This window comes from Epinephelus moara, chromosome 18 (assembly GCF_006386435.1).
Source record: "Epinephelus moara isolate mb chromosome 18, YSFRI_EMoa_1.0, whole genome shotgun sequence".
In the NCBI taxonomy this organism is placed as follows: Eukaryota; Metazoa; Chordata; class Actinopteri; order Perciformes; family Serranidae; genus Epinephelus; species Epinephelus moara.
The window spans coordinates 5,098,869-5,108,374 of record NC_065523.1 but is presented as its reverse complement, the minus strand read 5'-3'; positions in this window follow the sequence as shown (position 1 = coordinate 5,108,374).

The window sequence follows — 9,506 nt, the reverse complement described above, 5'->3', positions numbered from 1 at the left end:
ATATATATATATATATATATATATATCACATTTTCACGTCACTATATCACCGTTTAGACTAATCTGGTGTTTGTAAAGTCTATAAACACACTGATTGAACAAACATTAATTTCTGTGTGCACGTTTTGTAATTAATAACATCGTATCGTAGATTAGCTGGGCTAACCGTTAGCTGTTAGCCCCGTTAGCGGTGTCTGTAATGACTCATTAACTCAATGAACGGTAGGTGAAAAAAATATTTCTTCCAGCGGATGTCTTACTTACAACATGATTGAACTAGCAAAGCAGTATTGTGTTGCTATGTGTGGTATTTATTCAGTTTTGGGAAATCACGATGTCTAGAAAGCATCAGTTGCTGCAGCTGACAGGGACAGCTAACAGCAGCAGCAAAGCTAACATCAGCACGTCATCTGTTAAAAGCCTCTCGTTGTCGGATACGACATGAAACTACTCCAGTTAGCTCAAAAATGTTGTAACTAAGACATCCGCTGGAAAAAATATTTTTTTCATGGACCGTTCATTGAGTTAATGAGTCATTACAGACACCGCTAACGGGGCTAATGGTTAGTCCAGCTAATCTACGATAACCATGTTATTAATTACAAAACGTGCACACAGAAATAGTAATGTTTGTTCAGTCATTGTGTTTATAGACTTTACAAACATCAGATTAGTCTAAACGGTGATAGATATATATTTGGATGGCATTGCTCTGGCCTCTAGCACTACCGTAAGAAACCTCGGAGTAATATTTGACCAAGATTTGTCTTTTGATTCTCATTTAAAACAAATCTCAGGGACTGCATTTTTTCATCTAAGTAATATTGCGAAAATTAGGCCTATCCTGACCCGAAAAGATGCAGAAAAATTGGTCCACGCTTTTGTTNTTGATAAAGCTTATAGTTAGGGCTGGCTCAGGCTTGCCCTGTACCAGCCCCTAGTTAGGCTGACACAATACACATCATAGGTAAAGTAGGCCCCATCCTTGAAGACTACAACCGCAGGAAGCTCTGGCAAAGTTACACACTGTGGAAGACACAAAAATATGCTTAATTCAAAAGCAAGTTGCATAAATCATTTTTAATCTATGAATGTACGCGCACCTGTAAAATGTGGGACAAGACTGTAGGCAGCACGCTTCGCAGCAAACTGTGAAACTTATACTGTTTTGCATAATGCAAAGACAGCGAGCAAGCCTGGTGTCTGTATATGCAGTTGTGGGAGGATAGTTATGTTAAAAGATTGTAATTATTTGCTTTAATCAAGAACCTACCAACAATAGAAACATCAACTGGTTGCACAATACTCATGAGTATCAATAGTGGTGATGAAAAAATATGTAACGACTTCGGCCTAGTCTGCCGGCGGACCTCCTAATACACCGAGCAACTTCTCTCTCTGTCTCTCTCTGTCTCTCTTTCTCTTTCTCTTTCTCTCTTGCTAACACTCATGTCCTGTTACTGCATCTCGCTAACTCAGCTGTACTGCATGTCACTAACTCAGCTTCTTCTCCAGAGCCTTTGTGCTCCACTGTCTTGCAGGTTAACTCATATCGCAGCGGTGCCTGGATAGTGTGACGTGTGTGGTTGTGCTGCTGCCGTGGTCCTGCCTGATGCCTCCTGCTGCTGTTACACATGTGATTATTGTCACATATGTATACTATCAGATATTAATATATACTTTCAACATATTGAACCACAATGGCTGTAATTATAATTATAATATTATTACTTTAATTAATGTTGTTGTAAGCTGTTATCATTACCGTCTGTCCTGCATCTCTCTGTCTCTCTTTCTGTCTCATTGTGTCATACGGTTTACTGTTAATTTATCATGCTGATCTGTTCTGTACGACATCTATTGCACATCTGTCTGTCCTGGAAGAGGGATCCCTCCTCAGTTGCTCTTCCTGAGGTTTCTACCGTTTTTTTTCCCCTGTTAAAGGTTTTTTTTGGGGAGTTTTTCCTTATCCGCTGTGAGGGTCATAAGGACAGAGGGAGGTCATATGCTGTAAAGCCCTCTGAAGCAAATTGTGATTTGTGATACTGGGCTTTAGAAATAAAATTGATTGATTGAAATTGATTGATTGCCCTTTGGTTTGCCTTGGGCACAAAAAGTTTGAAAATCACTGGCGTAGGGTACGGCGTTGACTCAGTGCACAAGAATAAATCCCACTTAAGGCTCAACTGGGTCCACCTAACACAGAGACATCTTTAGCCCTTTTTGGTCTTGGTATCCCCCTCACAGTAAAAATATTTTTAAATATTACCCTTCAATACTGTACATATATCATCCAGTACAAGTTTTGTTTTCAGATAGTTTTTTGTGTGTAAAATCGCTGCAGTGAACGACTGTGTTGTGAGGCCCACAGAGCGTGCTGGAGAAGAGCAGCCCCACACACACTGCTTCCTCCAGTTACCTCTCTCTCTTTCTGTCTCATTGTGTCATACGGATTACTGTTAATTTATTATGCTGATCTGTTCTGTACGACATCTATTGCATGTCTGTCCGTCCTGAAAGAGGGATCCCTCCTCAGTTGCTCTTCCTGAGGNTCTGGCACATCCTCACTTACCTGCACATGTGGATTATGTGAAATTTCAAAGACTGAAAAGAAGAGAATCATTACACTATATATTCTTGTTATCACCTATCAAAGTTCCATCTTCAAATTGTATCTCAGGGTGGGGATACCACTGAGTGATGCAGTCATTTTGGCAAAGTGTTAACAATTGGTCTAATTCCTGTAAACATATAAATACTGCGGTGACCCTCATGCGTAATGCTGCGGGATGACACTGCTGGCGGACTACATAAATGGAAGAATTAGGAGGGGAGGAGTTTTCAGGGACCACAAAGATTTATTGGCCCATGATGATGACTGGCCAATAAGCCGATCTAGATTCCCTAGCACTGTGCTTTTGATTGTATTTGCTGAATTAGAGCTAGTATTAGAGAGGACAGCATGCCAGAACCACACCATCTGGGTCCAAATACAGGTTCTTACCACTGTGGGTTTCCAGCAATTGGCTGTTAACAGTGGGAATTCGCAGGCAGGTAAATGTTTAAGTCATTCATTTTTCAAATTTTACATATAATCTTTAACTATCTCTCTAAAGCTGTCTTTAGTTATAAAACAATTGTGTTCAATCTCATCCTATAGGACTAGTAAACAACAGCCATCCCTGATTTCGTAAGCATCAACATGATGAATATGGAAGATGCAGTACCCTTTAATCCCAGTATCCCAGTTTTTTTTTTTTTTTTTTTCTTTAAATCTTNTTGTTTTTTTTTTAAATCTTGAGATGACACAGACTAGCATGAGCGCACTCAGAGCAAGTACAGATGGTGTGCTGTAGATGCCTCAGGTGGCACACTCTTGCACCACCCAGTAAAAGTGTGCAAAATAATCAGGCTGTGTGGTGTTTTTCATAATGTGGCACAGAGGAGTGGTATTCCTCTCCCTCCTGACCGCCCACAAGTATTGACCAAGGACAATAAGCCAAATCCATGCTTGACACACGAGTGTTACACAATTCTTATGATGATTTATCTTTCACCACGTAAATAATTCAGTTCATATAAGCCTAACGCACACTCTTCTACTGAGCACTGAGCTGCAGTAATTAGCCTAACTATAAAGATTCTAATTAACTGGAGACAAATCTTTTTATTATTTATTTTTTTACACTAACTCTTAAGAACTCATTACGTGGTAGTGGGCATGAAATGTGTAATATTATGTGCTGGCAACGGGAAAACAATCAGTTTTATTCATAAAGCCCAATATCACAAATAACAATTTGCCTCAGGGGGCTTTACAGCATACGACATCCCTCTGTCCTTTTGACCCTCACAGCAGATAAGGAAAAACTCCCCCCAAAAAACTGTTTGAGTCATATATAGTTAAAGTATGTACTGAACGTGTGTTTATTTTCTTGTAGGGCTGTAACAAATGATTTTTTTCATTTTTGAAAATGCTTTCTATTAACCATTTGGGTTTTGGGGAATAGTGACATTTTTAAACCTTTTCTGACATTTAGTGCTACCTAAAGTGTTTTATTTTGTCCTGATCAACAGTCCACAACGCAAAATATTTAGGTTACTGTCATAAAGGATGAAATAAACAGGAGCATATTCATATTTAGAAACCTGAGTCAGAGAGTTGTCTTTTTTTAAATGACTCAAACAGTTGATTCATCAAAATAGTTAATGTTCTATCAGTCGATAAACTGACTAATAGTTGTAGCACTAATTATATGTGTTACACTTGCGGTGCCAAAAATGTTATTGTATTGGTTTTTTTTGGGGGGGGGGTTTTACCAAGTGCACCAAATTGTTAACAAATGAAGTGATGTGTTGGTGAATAAAGGAAATAACAAAAACATGGTGGGTGTACAAAAATAATTTCTGTGAAATCAGCTGACAAGAATTTTGTCAAATAAATTAATAAAACATACATTAGATGAAAACCTAATGTTTTAATTAATGAAACCTACATTTATTATTTAACCTCTACAAGTACAATATATGTTGAAACAACAAAATATGTAGCTGCTAAACATACTCTTAAAAGGAGCAATAAGCAAAATTCATCATTTCTAGATTGAAGGAATTAAAAAATTGCTATGTGACGAACTAGAGGTGTAATTTCATCTGGAGTATAGCATGACCTCACACACCCTCTCTCTGTGTTGATCCAGTGTTGCCAACTTAGCGACTTTGTCGCTATATTTAGCGACTTTTCAGACCCCTCTAGCGACTCTTTTTCAAAAAAGCAACTAGCAACAAATCTAGTGACTTTTTCTGATGTTATTGAAGACTTCTGGAGACTACTACGATGCTGCCGTGGGCCCTTCCCTCGCCCCAAAGCACTCACAGACGGCCCAGTCCTCCCTCCCAGCAGCAGTCAGAGCAGGAGACGTTAACCCCTCCACAGACTGCAAGTGAATCGCGCATGCGCGGAACCGCCGCTGGCTGATCCCGACCTGGTTTACAGTCAGGGCAGGTTGTAAATGTAAAATTTTCTTTGTCTAATATAAATCACTGAAAGAAGGTTCATTTGTAGTTCTAAACATATTCAGGGTGTTTTTTTTACTCAGTTTTTGTCTCTCCCACGACGTTATTCCTCTGTCCTACAGCAGCCATTACAATTACATGCATATGGACAATTATGCAAATTAGGCGTTGACGTCATTTAGCAACTTCTAGCGACTTTTAGGACAGCCAATAGCTACTTTTCTTACTGAGGAGTTGGCAACAGTGTGTTGATCTCCAGCCCCTTGTTTACAAGCCGGTCTGGCTGTGCGTCCCCCTCCCCCCCTCAGAGCCCTTGGCCCTCCCTCCCTATAAAAGGCTACAGCCAGTGAGCAATGGCAGCGTGTATTTTCGAAGCGAAATGGTGGAGAGCGGAATGAAACGTTCACCTGAAGACGACCAGGATCCGACATTACCTCTTAAGAAACAATGGTTGTTGGCAAAGAAGTTGTCGGATAAAGAAAGGGACAGAACTCGGATTAACATTGGCCTTGCATTTCCAAGGTGGAGAGCACTGCGAGAGCTAAAGGGGCTACAATTTGACTTGGAGCTAGCACTTCTTCTCCTGGACAGGTACAACATAAAGTCAAATGTCTGTTTTAATTAGTATTACAGTAACGTTAGGCACATGTAGCCGTAGTAGCTCTAGTGCTAACTCCAGGAGCTAACGCTAACGTCCCTACACGGGCTCACGGAGAAGAGTAGGAACGTTAGCGTGGCAGCCGACTAGTGCTAACGCTAACAGGAAAGCAGGGAAATAGCTAAACACAGCAGAGACCGAGAGTGAGTGAAAGACATCGCTAACTGCTAAACTAAGCCAAACTAAGTTGGCTGTTTAGGTTTTATTTCCTCGCCCCTGTGGCGAGTGAATCTGCCTGTAGTGAAACCGGGGCTAATCGGTGCTTCCTCCTCAGGCTCCACTTCACTCGGCTGCCAGCACAGCCAGTTAGTCTCTGCTAGCTTCCCAGCTAACGTTAGCCCCGGCTCTCTGTTTGGATCCAACCGGAGCACCGAGCCCTGGTTTGTTATTCAGGTTAATGTGGGAAGAAGCAGCGGGTATATCGGGCAGCTGAGTGAAGTGGAGCCTGCGGAAGAAACACCGGGACCATCTGGATGTAATAGTCCGTGGAGATGCTGCGGTGCTCGGCTGCACAGACGAGGCAAGTGGGGTGGGGGGTGGAGAGCAGAGGCAGAGGGAGGAGTGGCTCATGACACACTTTGTTTTGGTCTACAGGCAGTGCACAACAGCAAACCTAGCGGTGAAACGATTTTGCTTTTTGCCCCTTTAAATCCATCATAACATGAATGACTTAGGTTAGGTAAGCTTAAATATTTTTTATTGATAAGATTTTTTTTTTTTTTATTAGATCAATTCACAATCATTGTGTTACTGTAATACAAGTTCATTAACTTAGATGACCTAACATTGCTTTTAACTAACCTAAGTATTCCTAAAGTAAGTCCAATATCCCTTTCACAATGAGAGGTCATATTTACTTGGTTTAGAAGTGCTTATTTCAAAATGTGCTTTTCCTAAATCTGCTTTTATTTTACAGCAGCACTTCTCCCAATCATGCTTTATGTCATAATGGCCATTTTCATCACAAAGTCTCCATCTGTCTAAGTGTCCATCTGTCTGTCATTCAGACAAAAGCAATGGTGAATCACATTACTGTCTCTGCCCCATTTGTTTTGAATAAATCTTTTGGAATTGATTAACTGGGAAAAAAAATCTGCAGTAATGTGTGTTTTGTGTGCTGGCTGTCTGATGAGCTGCAGGTCACTACACTTACTGTCTGACACAGTAATGTGACTTTCTGTTGTATTTTCTGTACTGTAATTACCGATCCTGAGACTGATCTGAATTAGACACAGACCAAATTACCCCATGCCTGCCAGTCTCTGGGATTAGGGTGTTCCTGGAGCAGGAAAAACCATCTCACATCACCATGACGTTGGACTTCCTAAATGTCTCAGGATGATCCTGCTTCTGATGAGGGTTTAAAGTAACACTCATTGCTTGACACTGCAGCAACGGAGTAATTTGCCCACACTGCAGGTTGTAGCTTGCCTCTCTAACATTAGGCCTACTGTCGCCTCAGGCCAATGCTTCATGTGAAAACACTAATACCTAGTGTGACCTTCTAATTGGGGCTGATCCATGGGTGTTTCTAGACCATTTTTGGGGGGTGCTCAAGCACCCCTAAATTGAATACCAGCACCCCTAAAATTTGAGCGCTTTTCTTAATTTTTTTTGTTTTACTGTATGTCCTTTTTTTAACAAGCTAGAAAAGTGTCAAAACCAATTTGATCCACCCCATCCCTCCCACCTTTCCCCGACCTCTGAGCGCTCTATCTGCTCAGAGCAATGCGCTGCCTTCCAGAGTGGGTGATATGCAGTAGTGGTGTAAGTACCTGGCTGAAACCAGGATATGTGGCACATTTCTTAACTTCTACCACTCAATACCAACACATCATTATCATTACCAGTCCTCATTTTTGCTGCATTTAATCGTAGGTCACTGTTTATGTTGTTAGGTAGGAGTTAGCTGATGTTTTTTATAGCTAGGAAACGTTACAGGTGGTCAGTACCACTGTCCTCTGTTTGAATTGGAATGAGAGAAGCTAGCTGTTGTGTCATGTGCATGTGTTAATATTAAAGCCAAGGTGCTACTGACTAGCTAACTGACTGGATGCCCATTAACATTATAACTCCTATTGTGTGTATTTATTATTATTATTTTGTAGATATCAAGCACTTATCTTTTTTGAAGTGTATTTTTATTTATGTATTTGTATTATATAATACAGACAAGAAGGAAAAAGGCAGAGACAAACATTGAAAAAGTCAATAACTGTTAATGTGTTAATGTGTTACATGTTGTGCATTGCATTTCAAATAAAAGTCCAAAAAATAAGTCCAAGGTCCATTTTTGGTATTTTTGGTATTTTTGTTACTCACTATAGGGGGCTGGTTTACTCCAGAAACATACTGTTTATGTGTTGAGGAGCTGCTGTATCAAAATGAGTTATCCTACCCCAGAAATTAGGGTTATGATATGTTTCTTTTATGATTCCAATCCATTCCCCCTTTGCTGTGGCTCAGCATTTAAATAACCTTTATCAGATTTGATGGTTTAGTCACAGACTTTACCAAAAAGTGTTGTTATTTTTCTTTCACAAATGTGGGAATGAAATTGCGTTAAAATGTACACAACAGTGAAATTTATCTTGCCTGGCCGGGCAGCTCTTTGGGAGCTCAGCACCCCTAAACCTCTGATCCTAGAATCGCCCCTGGGCTGATCTAATAAACCACTGAAGTCACAGCTAGCCAGCCAAATTTCCAGGATTAAAGTGACACAGTGTTCACACCTTGATTTACTAAAAGGGTTATTAGCTTAAAGGGATTCTTTATTTTTTATTTTTTTGTTTATATGTTTAAGTGTTTATACAGTAGGTGACCTTCCAAAGTAGGTAACCAATTACTACCAACATCAACTCATACACACACACACACACACACACACACACACACAGAGGCCATCCTTCACCTTTCATCTCAGCTCTAAAACACAGAAGCTACTCATGTTAGACAGACAGGTGTGTGACTTCCTTACCACACTGACGTTGCAATGTGTCCAAAGCCACGACAAAAGCTGTAGAGGCACAGCAAAACCACATACACTATGACATGATTACAGGGAAGGTAATTTTGGAACATGATTGTCCCTGAAACTCTGTAATGCTACACTGGAGAACAATGGAGCTTATGTGTACAAAATTGAGTGTGTGTGTGTGTGTGTGTGTGTGTCCATTGTCAAGACTTACGGCTTCTTCTCTTCTTCGCCTCCTCCAGGTGTTTCAAACAAAGAGGGTTCTGTTCTGGCAGAGACTAGCATTAAAGATTTGTGTGAAACTGTGTCATAGTTAGCATAGAAATTTTGGGGGTATTGCCAAAAACATCATCTGTGATTGGACATGTAGTGGCTAAACTGGCCCAGTGCCGGTTTCCACTGCGGTGAATGAACCACTAAAGTGTTTTCTTGCACGTGCATACCTTTGTGTTTTCTTGCGATGTATTCTTCGGTGGTGGTAGTTGACAGAAACCTATTTATTTACTAGATTAATTTCTTATGTTTTAACATTATGTGTTGTGGTAAGAAACGTAACACCTCCTGTGGTCCAAAACACACTGATCCCCACACCTTTGTGTCTTTTGTACTTGATTGACGTGACCCATCACCAATTCTAAAAACGCTGACTGCCCCCTTGTGGTGTGGCAGCAAACAAAAACACCCATATTGGCTCCAACACGCCGGCCCCTTAATTGTGATAAACAATTACCAAAACAAAAATAAAATTCTAAGGAGCTAATGTTAAAGTGAATTCTTAAGTCATTTATTTTGTGAAGCTGAGGTGTCATCTGAACCCTCTGCAGCTTCTTGCAGTAGACAGATCTTGGAGATTGGTCT